Source organism: Scyliorhinus torazame, chromosome 5 (genome assembly GCF_047496885.1).
Source record: "Scyliorhinus torazame isolate Kashiwa2021f chromosome 5, sScyTor2.1, whole genome shotgun sequence".
In the NCBI taxonomy this organism is placed as follows: Eukaryota; Metazoa; Chordata; class Chondrichthyes; order Carcharhiniformes; family Scyliorhinidae; genus Scyliorhinus; species Scyliorhinus torazame.
In genome coordinates, this window is record NC_092711.1 from 123,207,366 (window position 1) to 123,225,694 (window position 18,329).

General features: G+C 45.6%; 11 non-coding genes across 11 annotated transcripts; 9 read left to right on the forward strand and 2 right to left on the reverse strand.

Annotated features, from left to right (window-relative positions):
* Positions 1 to 1,180: 1,180 nt before the first annotated feature.
* Positions 1,181 to 1,253, forward strand: trnav-aac (transfer RNA valine (anticodon AAC)). Its single transcript has one exon. It is a non-coding gene; the product is annotated as a tRNA-Val (tRNA).
* Positions 1,254 to 2,713: 1,460 nt separating this feature from the next.
* Positions 2,714 to 2,803, reverse strand: trnap-ugg (transfer RNA proline (anticodon UGG)). The gene is given in 2 exon segments: positions 2,714 to 2,749; positions 2,768 to 2,803. It is a non-coding gene; the product is annotated as a tRNA-Pro (tRNA).
* Positions 2,804 to 3,166: 363 nt separating this feature from the next.
* Positions 3,167 to 3,239, forward strand: trnav-cac (transfer RNA valine (anticodon CAC)). Its single transcript has one exon. It is a non-coding gene; the product is annotated as a tRNA-Val (tRNA).
* Positions 3,240 to 5,152: 1,913 nt separating this feature from the next.
* trnav-cac (transfer RNA valine (anticodon CAC)) lies at positions 5,153 to 5,225 on the forward strand. Its single transcript has one exon. It is a non-coding gene; the product is annotated as a tRNA-Val (tRNA).
* A 2,156-nt stretch (positions 5,226 to 7,381) lies between these two features.
* Positions 7,382 to 7,454, forward strand: trnav-aac (transfer RNA valine (anticodon AAC)). The gene has a single exon. It is a non-coding gene; the product is annotated as a tRNA-Val (tRNA).
* Positions 7,455 to 9,599: 2,145 nt separating this feature from the next.
* Positions 9,600 to 9,672, forward strand: trnav-aac (transfer RNA valine (anticodon AAC)). The gene has a single exon. It is a non-coding gene; the product is annotated as a tRNA-Val (tRNA).
* A 2,150-nt stretch (positions 9,673 to 11,822) lies between these two features.
* trnav-aac (transfer RNA valine (anticodon AAC)) lies at positions 11,823 to 11,895 on the forward strand. The gene has a single exon. It is a non-coding gene; the product is annotated as a tRNA-Val (tRNA).
* Positions 11,896 to 13,355: 1,460 nt separating this feature from the next.
* On the reverse strand, positions 13,356 to 13,445 carry trnap-ugg (transfer RNA proline (anticodon UGG)). Its single transcript is given in 2 exon segments — positions 13,356 to 13,391; positions 13,410 to 13,445. It is a non-coding gene; the product is annotated as a tRNA-Pro (tRNA).
* A 363-nt stretch (positions 13,446 to 13,808) lies between these two features.
* trnav-cac (transfer RNA valine (anticodon CAC)) lies at positions 13,809 to 13,881 on the forward strand. Its single transcript has one exon. It is a non-coding gene; the product is annotated as a tRNA-Val (tRNA).
* A 1,913-nt stretch (positions 13,882 to 15,794) lies between these two features.
* Positions 15,795 to 15,867, forward strand: trnav-cac (transfer RNA valine (anticodon CAC)). The gene has a single exon. It is a non-coding gene; the product is annotated as a tRNA-Val (tRNA).
* A 2,145-nt stretch (positions 15,868 to 18,012) lies between these two features.
* Positions 18,013 to 18,085, forward strand: trnav-aac (transfer RNA valine (anticodon AAC)). The gene has a single exon. It is a non-coding gene; the product is annotated as a tRNA-Val (tRNA).
* The last annotated feature ends 244 nt before the right edge of the window (positions 18,086 to 18,329 follow it).

The following is an 18,329-nucleotide window of genomic DNA, read 5'->3' on the forward strand; positions in this document are numbered from 1 at the left end:
AAGGCTAACAAAGTTGCTGATAGTGGCGCCTCAAGAGATCAGAATGTGTTAATAGCAGAACAAAGTAAGCAGTGTGTCAGCGAACAATTGGCGACAGGGTTGCTCAAGTAGGATGGTATGGGCTGGGGGAGGGGGGCAATGCTGAGGGTAAAACATACCAATGGAAGGAATGAAAATAACTTGATGGAAATAAACAGATGGTGGAGGGAGAAGAGAGATTACACAGTCTGATGTTGTTGAACTGAATAAAATGAAACATACAGAGGGCTGCCTGAATCAACTGGAATTGGTCAATAGAGGTAAGTGAATGTCATACCCCTAGACCAACGAGCCCCGGGAAAGTAACAGAAGCACGCTGTTATTGCCATCGAAAGTCGATCTAACATCTGCGGAAAATACTGGAACAACTCAGCGAGTCAGGCGGAATTTGTCGACAGGACAACAAAGCTTGTCTTTCACCATCACCTTTCATTAAAACCGGGACGGGTTCGAAATGTCGGACGTTTTAACCAAGTCAAATCCTGGTGGGAGCAAACAGAACAACAGGAAAGCGCTCTGACAGGGTGCAAGTCAGGAGAGATTAAATGAGAAAAGGCCTAGGGTTCCCTGGCCACAGAGTGAGGTGAGCATCGAATGAGAGAATAATTACACCACAGTATGAGGCCATTCCAGCCGCTGTGTCTGTGCCAGCTCTCAACAACTACCGCCCGGATACAAAGAAGAAGTGGAAACAAGATTCAAACCCAAATCTGCGATGGAAGGACACACAGAATGGGGGCAGCATTTACAGTGTGAGACTGTTGCACACACTATGAGTGTGAAAGCTGTATTGAGCCCAGTGGAAAGATGCGCTGCTGTTCCTCGAGTGTTTGTTGAGCTTCTTTGGAACATTTCAGGAGGCCGAGGTCCGGAAGGTCAGCGTTAAGATGCAACTCTCCAGTCAGTTCAATTCTCCACTTTGGCTCTGTGGATTAGATGGGTCACGTCCCTGTGAAGTTAACGCAGATCATGTTAAGTTCGATCTAATTTCTACATCTCGTGGTTTTATATGTTGAAACATCTGTTTTTGAAAGAAACAGCAGTCGTCTTGTAATAACTGGCCTAGCCTCTCAGCCTCACCATGCGAATCTGCAGCAACACAGTGAGGTTGCACATTGTACACGGCCGTTGACTGCCAGCTGTTTCTGTAGTGTAGTGGTTATCACATTCGCCTAACACGCGAAAGGTCCCCGGTTCGAAACCGGGCAGAAACATCTCGTACTTCCAGTTAAGTCTGTTGCTGACTATTGCCGCAATCTCGTAACTGGTCTTCATCAACGAGGAATCGCAAAATGCATGCACCCGTCTGGTTGTGGTTATTTACGAAAGCCCTGCCTTCTCAATTTGACTTCCACTTGAAGCAAAACATAACTTATCTTCAGGTCTGTAAAGTTCGATTCCTGATTGTTTTATAAGTTGAGACATCGGTTTTAAAGAAACGGCTGTCTTCTTGTAATAAGTGACATGGCCTCTCAGACGAACCATGAGAAGCTGCAGCAACACAGTGAGGTTGAACATTGCACAAGTCCATTGATTACTGCACCGCCAGCGGTTTCTGTAGTGTAGTGGTTAGCACATTCCCCTAACATGCGAAAGGTCCCCGGGGCCATACCGGGTAGAAACATCAAGTGCTTCTCATGTTGTGTGAGGAATGTTTGCACAAAGTACTTGTGTTCCCCCATCTCGTATGTTCGAGGATTATGAGGATTAGTCTCTCATGAGCCACCAAAATAAATTCCACATTAAGTCACAAGCACTGAATTTTCGACAGGCAATGAGAAGAAAAGGACCTTCTTATTTTGGATATGCGGAGCTAGTTCATCCACAACAGAATTTCATGCATTTACAAATGCAGATAAACCTACTTATTCACCATCTGAAACATGTCTAAATGAACGACAAATGCAACTTACTGCGGATGCTTCATTCTGAAACAAAAACAGAACATACTGGACAATCTCAGCAGGACTGACGGCCTCTGTGGAGCGAGATGGCAGCGGTCGTCCCGGGCCTGGGTGACTCTTTGTCAAAGCTGGAGAACTGGAAATGGGGTCAGATTCAGACAAATGTGGATGGGGCGGAGTTGGCGTGCCCTATTGGGCCTCGATAGAGTGGTCAGCAATAGGTGGAAAATGACGAAAATGTCTCGGACAGAAAGAAAAAGGGAATGTAAATGAGGCTAATCAAGGCTAACAAAGGTGCTGATAGTGGCGCCTCAAGAGATCAGAATGTGTTAATAGCAGAACAAAGTAAGCAGTGTGTCAGCGAACAATTGGCGACAGGGATCAGATTGCTCAAGTAGGATGGTATGGGCTGGGGGGAGGGGGGCAATGCTGAGGGTAAAACATACCAATGGAAGGAATGAAAATGACTTGATGGAAATAAACAGATGGTGGAGGGAGAAGAGAGATTACACAGTCTGATGTTGTTGAACTGAATAAAATGAAACATACAGAGAGCTGCCTGAATCTACTGGAATAAGTCAATAGAGATAAGTGAATGTCCACACATAGACAAGCTTTTAGACAATGTCCCGATTGTCTCGCGAACCTATTGGTTCCCTGCCGTGTGAGCTCAGCTTCTCAAGGCAAACCCAATGTGAATGAATCCCGCCGAATGAGCCGCAAAGAAATGAAGAAAACATATCGCCTGACCAACAGAAAACCTTATCAAAGGGCTCGTCCGGGATTTGAACCCGGGACCTCCCGCAAGTTTCGAAACCACGACACCCAAAGCGAGAATCATACCCCTAGACCAACGAGCCGCAGTGATGTTATAGAAGCACGCTGTTATAGCCATCGAAAGTTGATCCAACATCTGCGGAAGATACTGGAACAACTCAGCGAGTCAGGCGGGATTTGTCGACAGGCCAACACAGCTCGTCTTTCACCATCACTTTTCATTAAAACTGGGACGGGTTAGAAATGTCGGACGTTTTAACCAAGTCAAATCCCGGTGGGAGCAAACAGAATAACAGGAAAGCGCTCTGACAGGGTGCAAGTCAGGAGAGATTAAATGAGAAAAGGCAGTAGTCTTGTAATACGTGGCCTAGCCTCTCAGCCTCACCATGCGAATCTGCAGCAACACAGTGAGGTTGCACATTGTACACGTCCGTTGATTGCCAGCTGTTTCTGTAGTGTAGTGGTTATCACATTCGCCTCACACGCGAAAAGTCCGCGGTTCGAAACCGGGCAGAAACATCTCGTACTACCAGATTAGTCTGTTGCTGACTATTGCCGCAATCTCATAACTGGTCTTCATCACCGAGGAATAGCAAGATGCATGCACCCGTATGGTTGTGGTTATTTTCGAAAGCCCTGCCTTCTCAATTTAACTTCCACTTCAAGCAAAACATAACTTATCTTCAGGTCTGTAAAGTTCGATTCCTGATTGTTTTATAAGTTGAGACATCGGTTTTAAAGAAACGGCTGTCTTCTTGTAATAAGTGACATGGCCTCTCAGACGAACCATGAAAATCTGCAGCAACACAGTGAGGTTGAACATTGCACAAGTCCATTGATGACTGCACCGCCAGCGGTTTCTGTAGTGTAGTGGTTAGCACATTCCCCTAACATGCGAAAGTTGCCCGGGGCCATACCGGGTAGAAACATCAAGTGCTTCTCATGTTGTGTGAGGAATGTTTGCACAAAGTACTTGTGTTCCCCCATCTCGTATGTTCGAGGATTATGAGGATTAGTCTCTCATGAGCCACCAAAATAAATTCCACATTAAGTCACAAGCACTGAATTTTCGACAGGCAATGAGAAGAAAAGGACCTTCTTATTTTGGATATGCGGAGCTAGTTCATCCACAACAGAATTTCATGCATTTACAAATGCAGATAAACCTACTTATTCACCATCTGAAACATGTCTAAATGAACGACAAATGCAACTTACTGCGGATGCTTCATTCTGAAACAAAAACAGAACATACTGGACAATCTCAGCAGGACTGACGGCCTCTGTGGAGCGAGATGGCAGCGGTCGTTCCGGGCCTGGGTGACTCTTTGTCAAAGCTGGAGAACTGGAAATGGGGTCAGATTCAGACAAATGTGGATCGAGCGGGGTTGGCGTGCCCTATTGGGCCTCGATAGAGTGGTCAGCAATCGGTGGAAAATGACGAAAATGTCTCGGACAGAAAGAAAAGGGGAATGTAAATGAGGCTAATCAAGGCTAACAAAGGTGCTGATAGTGGCGCCTCAAGAGATCAGAATGTGTTAATAGCAGAACAAAGTAAGCAGTGTGTCAGCGAACAATTGGCGACAGGGATCAGATTGCTCAAGTAGGATGGTATGGGCTGTGGGGAGGGGGGCAATGCTGAGGGTAAAACATGCCAATGGAAGGAATGAAAATAACTTGATGGAAATAAACAGATGGTGGAGGGAGAAGAGAGATTACACAGTCTGATGTTGTTGAACTGAATAAAATGAAACATACAGAGAGCTGCCTGAATCTACTGGAATAAGTCAATAGAGATAAGTGAATGTCCACACATAGACAAGCTTTTAGACAATGTCCCGATTGTCTCGCGAACCTATTGGTTCCCTGCCGTGTGAGTTCAGCTTCTCAAAGCAAACACAATGTGAATGAATCCCGCCGAATGAGCCGCAAAGAAATGAAGAAAAGATATCGCATGACCAACAGAAAACCTTATCAAAGGGCTAGTCCGGGATTTGAACACGGGACCTCCCGCAAGTTTCGAAACCACGACACCCAAAGCGAGAATCATACCCCTAGACCAATGAGCCCCAGGGACGTCATAGAAGCACGCTGTTATAGCCATCGAAAGTTGATCCAACATCTGCGGAAGATACTGGAACAACTCAGCGAGTCAGGCGGGATTTGTCGACAGGACAACACAGCTCGTCTTTCACCATCACTTTTCATTAAAACCGGGACGGGTTAGAAATGTCGGACGTTTTAACCAAGTCAAATCCCGGTGGGAGCAAACAGAATAACAGGAAAGCGCTCTGACAGGGTGCAAGTCAGGAGAGATTAAATGAGAAAAGGCAGTAGTCTTCTAAGACGTGGCCTAGCCTCTCAGCCTCACCATGCGAATCTGCAGCAGCACAGTGAGGTTGCACATTGTACACGTCCGTTGCTTTCCAGTTGTTTTTGTAGTGTAGTGGTTATCACATTCGCCTCACACGCGGAAAGTCCGCGGTTCGAAACCGGGCAGAAACATCTCGTACTACCAAGTTAGCCTGTTGCTGACTATTGCCGCAATCTCATAACTGGTCTTCATCACCGAGGAACAGCAAGATGCATGCACCCGTATGGTTGTGATTTTTTTCGAAAGCCCTGCCTTCTCAATTTAACTTCCACTTCAAGCAAAACATAACTTATCTTCAGGTCTGTAAAGTTCGATTCCTGATTGTTTTATAAGTTGAGACATCGGTTTTAAAGAAACGGCTGTCTTCTTGTAATAAGTGACATGGCCTCTCAGACGAACCATGAAAATCTGCAGCAACACAGTGAGGTTGAACATTGCACAAGTCCATTGATTACTGCACCGCCAGCGGTTTCTGTAGTGTAGTAGTTAGCACATTCCCCTAACATGCGAAAGGTCCCCGGGGCCACACCGGGTAGAAACATCAAGTGCTTACATGTTGTGTGAGGAATGTTTGCACAAAGTACTTGTGTTCCCCCATCTCGTATGTTCGAGGATTATGAGGTTTAGTCTCTCATGAGCCACTAAAATAATTCCACATTAAGTCACAAGCACTGAATTTTCGACAGGCAATGAGAAGAAAAGGACCTTCTTATTTTGGATATGCGGAGCTAGTTCATCCACAACAGAATTTCATGCATTTACAAATGCAGATAAACCTACTTATTCACCATCTCAAACATGTCTAAATGAACGACAAATGCAACTTACTGCGGATGCTTCATTCTGAAACAAAAACAGAACATACTGGACAATCTCAGCAGGACTGACGGCCTCTGTGGAGCGAGATGGCAGCGGTCGTTCCGGGCCTGGGTGACTCTTTGTCAAAGCTGGAGAACTGGAAATGGGGTCAGATTCAGACAAATGTGGATGGGGCGGGGTTGGCGTGCCCTATTGGGCCTCGATAGAGTGGTCAGCAATAGGTGGAAAATGACGAAAATGTCTCGGACAGAAAGAAAAAGGGAATGTAAATGAGGCTAATCAAGGCTAACAAAGGTGCTGATAGTGGTGCCTCAAGAGATCAGAATGTGTTAATAGCAGAACAAAGTAAGCAGTGTGTCAGCGAACAATTGGCGACAGGGATCAGATTGCTCAAGTAGGATGGTATGGGCTGGGGGGAGGGGGGCAATGCTGAGGGTAAAACATGCCAATGGAAGGAATGAAAATAACTTGATGGAAATAAACAGATGGTGGAGGGAGAAGAGTGATTACACAGTCTGATGTTGTTGAACTGAATAAAATGAAACATACAGAGAGCTGCCTGAATCTACTGGAATAAGTCAATAGAGGTAAGTGAATGTCATACCCCTAGACTAACGAGCCCCAGGAAAGTAACAGAAGCACGCTGTTATTGCCATCGAAAGTCGATCTAACAACAGCGGAAAATACTGCAACAACTCAGCGAGTCAGGCGGAATTTGTCGACAGGACAACAAAGCTTGTCTTTCACCATCACCTTTCATTAAAACCGGGACGGGTTAGAAATGTCGGACGTTTTAACCAAGTCAAATCCTGGTGGGAGCAAACAGAACAACAGGAAAGCGCTCTGACAGGGTGCAAGTCAGGAGAGATAAAATGAGAAAAGGCCTAGGGTTCCCTGGCCACAGAGTGAGGTGAGCATCGAATGAGAGAATAATTACACCACAGTATGAGGCCATTCCAGCCGCTGTGTCTGTGCCAGCTCTCAACAACTACCGCCCGGATACAAAGAAGAAGTGGAAACAAGATTCAAACCCAAATCTGCGATGGAAGGACACACAGAATGGGGGCAGCATTTACAGTGTGAGACTGTTGCACACACTATGAGTGTGAAAGCTGTATTGAGCCCAGTGGAAAGATGCGCTGCTGTTCCTCGAGTGTTTGTTGAGCTTCTTTGGAACATTTCAGGAGGCCGAGGTCCGGAAGGTCAGCGTTAAGATGCAACTCTCCAGTCAGTTCAATTCTCCACTTTGGCTCTGTGGATTAGATGGGTCACGTCCCTGTGAAGTTAACGCAGATCATGTTAAGTTCGATCTAATTTCTACATCTCGTGGTTTCATATGTTGAAACATCTGTTTTTGAAAGAAACAGCAGTCGTCTTGTAATAACTGGCCTAGCCTCTCAGCCTCACCATGCGAATCTGCAGCAACACAGTGACGTTGCACATTGTACACGGCCGTTGACTGCCAGCTGTTTCTGTAGTGTAGTGGTTATCACATTCGCCTAACACGCGAAAGGTCCCCGGTTCGAAACCGGGCAGAAACATCTCGTACTTCCAGTTTAGTCTGTTGCTGACTATTGCCGCAATCTCGTAACTGGTCTTCATCAACGAGGAATAGCAAAATGCATGCACCCGTCTGGTTGTGGTTATTTACGAAAGCCCTGCATTCTCAATTTAACTTCCACTTCAAGCAAAACATAACTTATCTTCAGGTCGGTAAAGTTCGATTCCTGATTGTTTTATAAGTTGAGACATCGGTTTTAAAGAAACGGTAGTCATCTTGTAATAAGTGACATGGCCTCTTAGACGAACCATGAAAATCTGCAGCAACACAGTGAGGTTGAACATTGCACAAGTCCATTGATTACTGCACCGCCAGCGGTTTCTGTAGTGTAGTGGTTAGCACATTCCCCTAACATGCGAAAGGTCCCCGGGGCCATACCGGGTAGAAACATCAAGTGCTTCTCATGTTGTGTGAGGAATGTTTGCACAAAGGGCTTGTGTTCCCCATCTCGTATGTTCGAGGATTATGAGGATTAGTCTCTCATGAGCCACTAAAATAAATTCCACATTAAGTCACAAGCACTGAATTTTCGACAGGCAATGAGAAGAAAAGGACCTTCTTATTTTGGATATGCGGAGCTAGTTCATCCACAACAGAATTTCATGCATTTACAAATGCAGATAAACCTACTTATTCACCATCTCAAACATGTCTAAATGAACGACAAATGCAACTTACTGCGGATGCTTCATTCTGAAACAAAAACAGAACATACTGGACAATCTCAGCAGGACTGACGGCCTCTGTGGAGCGAGATGGCAGCGGTCGTTCCGGGCCTGGGTGACTCTGTCAAAGCTGGAGAACTGGAAAAGGGGTCAGATTCAGACAAATGTGGATGGGGCGGGGTTGGCCTGCCCTATTGGGCCTCGATAGAGTGGTCAGCAATAGGTGGAAAATGACGAAAATGTCTGGGACAGAAAGAAAAAGGGAATGTAAATGAGGCTAATCAAGGCTAACAAAGTTGCTGATAGTGGCGCCTCAAGAGATCAGAATGTGTTAATAGCAGAACAAAGTAAGCAGTGTGTCAGCGAACAATTGGCGACAGGGTTGCTCAAGTAGGATGGTATGGGCTGGGGGAGGGGGGCAATGCTGAGGGTAAAACATACCAATGGAAGGAATGAAAATAACTTGATGGAAATAAACAGATGGTGGAGGGAGAAGAGAGATTACACAGTCTGATGTTGTTGAACTGAATAAAATGAAACATACAGAGGGCTGCCTGAATCAACTGGAATTAGTCAATAGAGGTAAGTGAATGTCATACCCCTAGACCAACGAGCCCCGGGAAAGTAACAGAAGCACGCTGTTATTGCCATCGAAAGTCGATCTAACATCTGCGGAAAATACTGGAACTCAGCGAGTCAGGCGGAATTTGTCGACAGGACAACAAAGCTTGTCTTTCACCATCACCTTTCATTAAAACCGGGACGGGTTAGAAATGTCGGACGTTTTAACCAAGTCAAATCCTGGTGGGAGCAAACAGAACAACAGGAAAGCGCTCTGACAGGGTGCAAGTCAGGAGAGATTAAATGAGAAAAGGCCTAGGGTTCCCTGGCCACATAGTGAGGTGAGCATCGAATGAGAGAATAATTACACCACAGTATGAGGCCATTCCAGCCGCTGTGTCTGTGCCAGCTCTCAACAACTACCGCCCGGATACAAAGAAGAAGTGGAAACAAGATTCAAACCCAAATCTGCGATGGAAGGACACACAGAATGGGGGCAGCATTTACAGTGTGAGACTGTTGCACACACTATGAGTGTGAAAGCTGTATTGAGCCCAGTGGAAAGATGCGCTGCTGTTCCTCGAGTGTTTGTTGAGCTTCTTTGGAACATTTCAGGAGGCCGAGGTCCGGAAGGTCAGCGTTAAGATGCAACTCTCCAGTCAGTTCAATTCTCCACTTTGGCTCTGTGGATTAGATGGGTCACGTCCCTGTGAAGTTAACGCAGATCATGCTAAGTTCGATCTAATTTCTACATCTCGTGGTTTCATATGTTGAAACATCTGTTTTTGAAAGAAACAGCAGTCGTCTTGTAATAACTGGCCTAGCCTCTCAGCCTCACCATGCGAATCTGCAGCAACACAGTGACGTTGCACATTGTACACGGCCGTTGACTGCCAGCTGTTTCTGTAGTGTAGTGGTTATCACATTCGCCTAACACGCGAAAGGTCCCCGGTTCGAAACCGGGCAGAAACATCTCGTACTTCCAGTTTAGTCTATTGCTGACTATTGCCGCAATCTCGTAACTGGTCTTCATCAACGAGGAATAGCAAAATGCATGCACCCGTCTGGTTGTGGTTATTTACGAAAGCCCTGCATTCTCAATTTAACTTCCACTTCAAGCAAAACATAACTTATCTTCAGGTCGGTAAAGTTCGATTCCTGATTGTTTTATAAGTTGAGACATCGGTTTTAAAGAAACGGTAGTCATCTTGTAATAAGTGACATGGCCTCTTAGACGAACCATGAAAATCTGCAGCAACACAGTGAGGTTGAACATTGCACAAGTCCATTGATTACTGCACCGCCAGCGGTTTCTGTAGTGTAGTGGTTAGCACATTCCCCTAACATGCGAAAGGTCCCCGGGGCCATACCGGGTAGAAACATCAAGTGCTTCTCATGTTGTGTGAGGAATGTTTGCACAAAGGGCTTGTGTTCCCCATCTCGTATGTTCGAGGATTATGAGGATTAGTCTCTCATGAGCCACTAAAATAAATTCCACATTAAGTCACAAGCACTGAATTTTCGACAGGCAATGAGAAGAAAAGGACCTTCTTATTTTGGATATGCGGAGCTAGTTCATCCACAACAGAATTTCATGCATTTACAAATGCAGATAAACCTACTTATTCACCATCTCAAACATGTCTAAATGAACGACAAATGCAACTTACTGCGGATGCTTCATTCTGAAACAAAAACAGAACATACTGGACAATCTCAGCAGGACTGACGGCCTCTGTGGAGCGAGATGGCAGCGGTCGTTCCGGGCCTGGGTGACTCTTTGTCAAAGCTGGAGAACTGGAAAAGGGGTCAGATTCAGACAAATGTGGATGGGGCGGGGTTGGCCTGCCCTATTGGGCCTCGATAGAGTGGTCAGCAATAGGTGGAAAATGACGAAAATGTCTGGGACAGAAAGAAAAAGGGAATGTAAATGAGGCTAATCAAGGCTAACAAAGTTGCTGATAGTGGCGCCTCAAGAGATCAGAATGTGTTAATAGCAGAACAAAGTAAGCAGTGTGTCAGCGAACAATTGGCGACAGGGTTGCTCAAGTAGGATGGTATGGGCTGGGGGAGGGGGGCAATGCTGAGGGTAAAACATACCAATGGAAGGAATGAAAATAACTTGATGGAAATAAACAGATGGTGGAGGGAGAAGAGAGATTACACAGTCTGATGTTGTTGAACTGAATAAAATGAAACATACAGAGGGCTGCCTGAATCAACTGGAATTAGTCAATAGAGGTAAGTGAATGTCATACCCCTAGACCAACGAGCCCCGGGAAAGTAACAGAAGCACGCTGTTATTGCCATCGAAAGTCGATCTAACATCTGCGGAAAATACTGGAACAACTCAGCGAGTCAGGCGGAATTTGTCGACAGGACAACAAAGCTTGTCTTTCACCATCACCTTTCATTAAAACCGGGACGGGTTAGAAATGTCGGACGTTTTAACCAAGTCAAATCCTGGTGGGAGCAAACAGAACAACAGGAAAGCGCTCTGACAGGGTGCAAGTCAGGAGAGATTAAATGAGAAAAGGCCTAGGGTTCCCTGGCCACATAGTGAGGTGAGCATCGAATGAGAGAATAATTACACCACAGTATGAGGCCATTCCAGCCGCTGTGTCTGTGCCAGCTCTCAACAACTACCGCCCGGATACAAAGAAGAAGTGGAAACAAGATTCAAACCCAAATCTGCGATGGAAGGACACACAGAATGGGGGCAGCATTTACAGTGTGAGACTGTTGCACACACTATGAGTGTGAAAGCTGTATTGAGCCCAGTGGAAAGATGCGCTGCTGTTCCTCGAGTGTTTGTTGAGCTTCTTTGGAACATTTCAGGAGGCCGAGGTCCGGAAGGTCAGCGTTAAGATGCAACTCTCCAGTCAGTTCAATTCTCCACTTTGGCTCTGTGGATTAGATGGGTCACGTCCCTGTGAAGTTAACGCAGATCATGTTAAGTTCGATCTAATTTCTACATCTCGTGGTTTTATATGTTGAAACATCTGTTTTTGAAAGAAACAGCAGTCGTCTTGTAATAACTGGCCTAGCCTCTCAGCCTCACCATGCGAATCTGCAGCAACACAGTGAGGTTGCACATTGTACACGGCCGTTGACTGCCAGCTGTTTCTGTAGTGTAGTGGTTATCACATTCGCCTAACACGCGAAAGGTCCCCGGTTCGAAACCGGTCAGAAACATCTCGTACTTCCAGTTAAGTCTGTTGCTGACTATTGCCGCAATCTCGTAACTGGTCTTCATCAACGAGGAATCGCAAAATGCATGCACCCGTCTGGTTGTGGTTATTTACGAAAGCCCTGCCTTCTCAATTTGACTTCCACTTGAAGCAAAACATAACTTATCTTCAGGTCTGTAAAGTTCGATTCCTGATTGTTTTATAAGTTGAGACATCGGTTTTAAAGAAACGGCTGTCTTCTTGTAATAAGTGACATGGCCTCTCAGACGAACCATGAGAAGCTGCAGCAACACAGTGAGGTTGAACATTGCACAAGTCCATTGATTACTGCACCGCCAGCGGTTTCTGTAGTGTAGTGGTTAGCACATTCCCCTAACATGCGAAAGGTCCCCGGGGCCATAGCGGGTAGAAACATCAAGTGCTTCTCATGTTGTGTGAGGAATGTTTGCACAAAGTACTTGTGTTCCCCCATCTCGTATGTTCGAGGATTATGAGGATTAGTCTCTCATGAGCCACCAAAATAAATTCCACATTAAGTCACAAGCACTGAATTTTCGACAGGCAATGAGAAGAAAAGGACCTTCTTATTTTGGATATGCGGAGCTAGTTCATCCACAACAGAATTTCATGCATTTACAAATGCAGATAAACCTACTTATTCACCATCTCAAACATGTCTAAATGAACGACAAATGCAACTTACTGCGGATGCTTCATTCTGAAACAAAAACAGAACATACTGGACAATCTCAGCAGGACTGACGGCCTCTGTGGAGCGAGATGGCAGCGGTCGTCCCGGGCCTGGGTGACTCTTTGTCAAAGCTGGAGAACTGGAAATGGGGTCAGATTCAGACAAATGTGGATGGGGCGGAGTTGGCGTGCCCTATTGGGCCTCGATAGAGTGGTCAGCAATAGGTGGAAAATGACGAAAATGTCTCGGACAGAAAGAAAAAGGGAATGTAAATGAGGCTAATCAAGGCTAACAAAGGTGCTGATAGTGGCGCCTCAAGAGATCAGAATGTGTTAATAGCAGAACAAAGTAAGCAGTGTGTCAGCGAACAATTGGCGACAGGGATCAGATTGCTCAAGTAGGATGGTATGGGCTGGGGGGAGGGGGGCAATGCTGAGGGTAAAACATACCAATGGAAGGAATGAAAATGACTTGATGGAAATAAACAGATGGTGGAGGGAGAAGAGAGATTACACAGTCTGATGTTGTTGAACTGAATAAAATGAAACATACAGAGAGCTGCCTGAATCTACTGGAATAAGTCAATAGAGATAAGTGAATGTCCACACATAGACAAGCTTTTAGACAATGTCCCGATTGTCTCGCGAACCTATTGGTTCCCTGCCGTGTGAGCTCAGCTTCTCAAGGCAAACCCAATGTGAATGAATCCCGCCGAATGAGCCGCAAAGAAATGAAGAAAACATATCGCCTGACCAACAGAAAACCTTATCAAAGGGCTCGTCCGGGATTTGAACCCGGGACCTCTCGCAAGTTTCGAAACCACGACACCCAAAGCGAGAATCATACCCCTAGACCAACGAGCCCCAGTGATGTTATAGAAGCACGCTGTTATAGCCATCGAAAGTTGATCCAACATCTGCGGAAGATACTGGAACAACTCAGCGAGTCAGGCGGGATTTGTCGACAGGCCAACACAGCTCGTCTTTCACCATCACTTTTCATTAAAACTGGGACGGGTTAGAAATGTCGGACGTTTTAACCAAGTCAAATCCCGGTGGGAGCAAACAGAATAACAGGAAAGCGCTCTGACAGGGTGCAAGTCAGGAGAGATTAAATGAGAAAAGGCAGTAGTCTTGTAATACGTGGCCTAGCCTCTCAGCCTCACCATGCGAATCTGCAGCAACACAGTGAGGTTGCACATTGTACACGGCCGTTGATTGCCAGCTGTTTCTGTAGTGTAGTGGTTATCACATTCGCCTCACACGCGAAAAGTCCGCGGTTCGAAACCGGGCAGAAACATCTCGTACTACCAGATTAGTCTGTTGCTGACTATTGCCGCAATCTCATAACTGGTCTTCATCACCGAGGAATAGCAAGATGCATGCACCCGTATGGTTGTGGTTATTTTCGAAAGCCCTGCCTTCTCAATTTAACTTCCACTTCAAGCAAAACATAACTTATCTTCAGGTCTGTAAAGTTCGATTCCTGATTGTTTTATAAGTTGAGACATCGGTTTTAAAGAAACGGCTGTCTTCTTGTAATAAGTGACATGGCCTCTCAGACGAACCATGAAAATCTGCAGCAACACAGTGAGGTTGAACATTGCACAAGTCCATTGATGACTGCACCGCCAGCGGTTTCTGTAGTGTAGTGGTTAGCACATTCCCCTAACATGCGAAAGTTCCCCGGGGCCATACCGGGTAGAAACATCAAGTGCTTCTCATGTTGTGTGAGGAATGTTTGCACAAAGTACTTGTGTTCCCCCATCTCGTATGTTCGAGGATTATGAGGATTAGTCTCTCATGAGCCACCAAAATAAATTCCACATTAAGTCACAAGCACTGAATTTTCGACAGGCAATGAGAAGAAAAGGACCTTCTTATTTTGGATATTCGGAGCTAGTTCATCCACAACAGAATTTCATGCATTTACAAATGCAGATAAACCTACTTATTCACCATCTCAAACATGTCTAAATGAACGACAAATGCAACTTACTGCGGATGCTTCATTCTGAAACAAAAACAGAACATACTGGACAATCTCAGCAGGACTGACGGCCTCTGTGGAGCGAGATGGCAGCGGTCGTTCCGGGCCTGGGTGACTCTTTGTCAAAGCTGGAGAACTGGAAATGGGGTCAGATTCAGACAAATGTGGATCGAGCGGGGTTGGCGTGCCCTATTGGGCCTCGATAGAGTGGTCAGCAATCGGTGGAAAATGACGAAAATGTCTCGGACAGAAAGAAAAGGGGAATGTAAATGAGGCTAATCAAGGCTAACAAAGGTGCTGATAGTGGCGCCTCAAGAGATCAGAATGCGTTAATTGCAGAACAAAGTAAGCAGTGTGCCAGCGAACAATTGGCGACAGGGATCAGATTGCTCAAGTAGGATGGTATGGGCTGTGGGGAGGGGGGCAATGCTGAGGGTAAAACATGCCAATGGAAGGAATGAAAATAACTTGATGGAAATAAACAGATGGTGGAGGGAGAAGAGAGATTACACAGTCTGATGTTGTTGAACTGAATAAAATGAAACATACAGAGAGCTGCCTGAATCTACTGGAATAAGTCAATAGAGATAAGTGAATGTCCACACATAGACAAGCTTTTAGACAATGTCCCGATTGTCTCGCGAACCTATTGGTTCCCTGCCGTGTGAGTTCAGCTTCTCAAAGCAAACACAATGTGAATGAATCCCGCCGAATGAGCCGCAAAGAAATGAAGAAAAGATATCGCATGACCAACAGAAAACCTGGTCAAAGGGCTAGTCCGGGATTTGAACACGGGAGCTCCCGCAAGTTTCGAAACCACGACACCCAAAGCGAGAATCATACCCCTAGACCAATGAGCCCCAGGGACGTCATAGAAGCACGCTGTTATAGCCATCGAAAGTTGATCCAACATCTGCGGAAGATACTGGAACAACTCAGCGAGTCAGGCGGGATTTGTCGACAGGACAACACAGCTCGTCTTTCACCATCACTTTTCATTAAAACCGGGACGGGTTAGAAATGTCGGACGTTTTAACCAAGTCAAATCCCGGTGGGAGCAAACAGAATAACAGGAAAGCGCTCTGACAGGGTGCAAGTCAGGAGAGATTAAATGAGAAAAGGCAGTAGTCTTCTAAGACGTGGCCTAGCCTCTCAGCCTCACCATGCGAATCTGCAGCAGCACAGTGAGGTTGCACATTGTACACGTCCGTTGCTTTCCAGTTGTTTTTGTAGTGTAGTGGTTATCACATTCGCCTCACACGCGAAAAGTCCGCGGTTCGAAACCGGGCAGAAACATCTCGTACTACCAAGTTAGCCTGTTGCTGACTATTGCCGCAATCTCATAACTGGTCTTCATCACCGAGGAACAGCAAGATGCATGCACCCGTATGGTTGTGATTTTTTTCGAAAGCCCTGCCTTCTCAATTTAACTTCCACTTCAAGCAAAACATAACTTATCTTCAGGTCTGTAAAGTTCGATTCCTGATTGTTTTATAAGTTGAGACATCGGTTTTAAAGAAACGGCTGTCTTCTTGTAATAAGTGACATGGCCTCTCAGACGAACCATGAAAATCTGCAGCAACACAGTGAGGTTGAACATTGCACAAGTCCATTGATTACTGCACCGCCAGCGGTTTCTGTAGTGTAGTAGTTAGCACATTCCCCTAACATGCGAAAGGTCCCCGGGGCCACACCGGGTAGAAACATCAAGTGCTTCTCATGTTGTGTGAGGAATGTTTGCACAAAGTACTTGTGTTCCCCATCTCGTATGTTCGAGGATTATGAGGTTTAGTCTCTCATGAGCCACTAAAATAATTCCACATTAAGTCACAAGCACTGAATTTTCGACAGGCAATGAGAAGAAAAGGACCTTCTTATTTTGGATATGCGGAGCTAGTTCATCCACAACAGAATTTCATGCATTTACAAATGCAGATAAACCTACTTATTCACCATCTCAAACATGTCTAAATGAACGACAAATGCAACTTACTGCGGATGCTTCATTCTGAAACAAAAACAGAACATACTGGACAATCTCAGCAGGACTGACGGCCTCTGCGAGTTGGCCGCGGTCGTTCCGGGCCTGGGTGACTCTTTGTCAAAGCTGGAGAACTGGAAATGGGGTCAGATTCAGACTAATGTGGATGGGGCGGGGTTGGCGTGCCCTATTGGGCCTCGATAGAGTGGTCAGCAATAGGTGGAAAATGACGAAAATGTCTCGGACAGAAAGAAAAAGGGGATGTAAATGAGGCTAATCAAGGCTAACAAAGGTGCTGATAGTGGCGCCTCAAGACATCAGAATGTGTTAATAGCAGAACAAAGTAAGCAGTGTGTCAGCGAACAATTGGCGACAGGGTTGCTCAAGTAGGATGGTATGGGCTGGGGGGAGGGGGGCAATGCTGAGGGTAAAACATACCAATGGAAGGAATTAAAATAACTTGATGGAAATAAACAGATGGTGGAGGGAGAAGAGAGATTACACAGTCTGATGTTGTTGAACTGAATAAAATGAAACATACAGAGGGCTGCCTGAATCAACTGGAATTAGTCAATAGAGGTAAGTGAATGTCATACCCCTAGACCAACGAGCCCCGGGAAAGTAACAGAAGCACGCTGTTATTGCCATCGAAAGTCGATCTAACATCTGCGGAAAATACTGGAACAACTCAGCGAGTCAGGCGGAATTTGTCGACAGGACAACAAAGCTTGTCTTTCACCATCACCTTTCATTAAAACCGGGACGGGTTAGAAATGTCGGACGTTTTAATCAAGTCAAATCCTGGTGGGAGCAAACAGAACAACAGGAAAGCGCTCTGACAGGGTGCAAGTCAGGAGAGATTAAATGAGAAAAGGCCTAGGGTTCCCTGGCCACAGAGTGAGGTGAGCATCGAATGAGAGAATAATTACACCACAGTATGAGGCCATTCCAGCCGCTGTGTCTGTGCCAGCTCTCAACAACTACCGCTCGGATACAAAGAAGAAGTGGAAACAAGATTCAAACCCAAATCTGCGATGGAAGGACACAAAGAATGGGGGCAGCATTTACAGTGTGAGACTGTTGCACACACTATGAGTGTGAAAGCTGTATTGAGCCCAGTGGAAAGATGCGCTGCTGTTCCTCGAGTGTTTGTTGAGCTTCTTTGGAACATTTCAGGAGGCCGAGGTCCGGAAGGTCAGCGTTAAGATGCAACTCTCCAGTCAGTTCAATTCTCCACTTTGGCTCTGTGGATTAGATGGGTCATGTCCCTGTGAAGTTAACGCAGATCATGTTAAGTTCGATCTAATTTCTACATCTCGTGGTTTTATATGTTGAAACATCTGTTTTTGAAAGAAACAGCAGTCGTCTTGTAATAACTGGCCTAGCCTCTCAGCCTCACCATGCGAATCTGCAGCAACACAGTGAGGTTGCACATTGTACACGGCCGTTGACTGCCAGCTGTTTCTGTAGTGTAGTGGTTATCACATTCGCCTAACACGCGAAAAGTCCCAGGTTCGAAACCGGGCAGAAACATCTCGTACTTCCAGTTTAGTCTGTTGCTGACTATTGCCGCAATCTCGGAACTGGTCTTCATCAACGAGGAATAGCAAAATGCATGCACCCGTCTGGTTGTGGTTATTTACGAAAGCCCTGCATTCTCAATTTAACTTCCACTTGAAGCAAAACATAACTTATCTTCAGGTCTGTAAAGTTCGATTCCTGATTGTTTTATAAGTTGAGACATCGGTTTTAAAGAAACGGCTGTCTTCTTGTAATA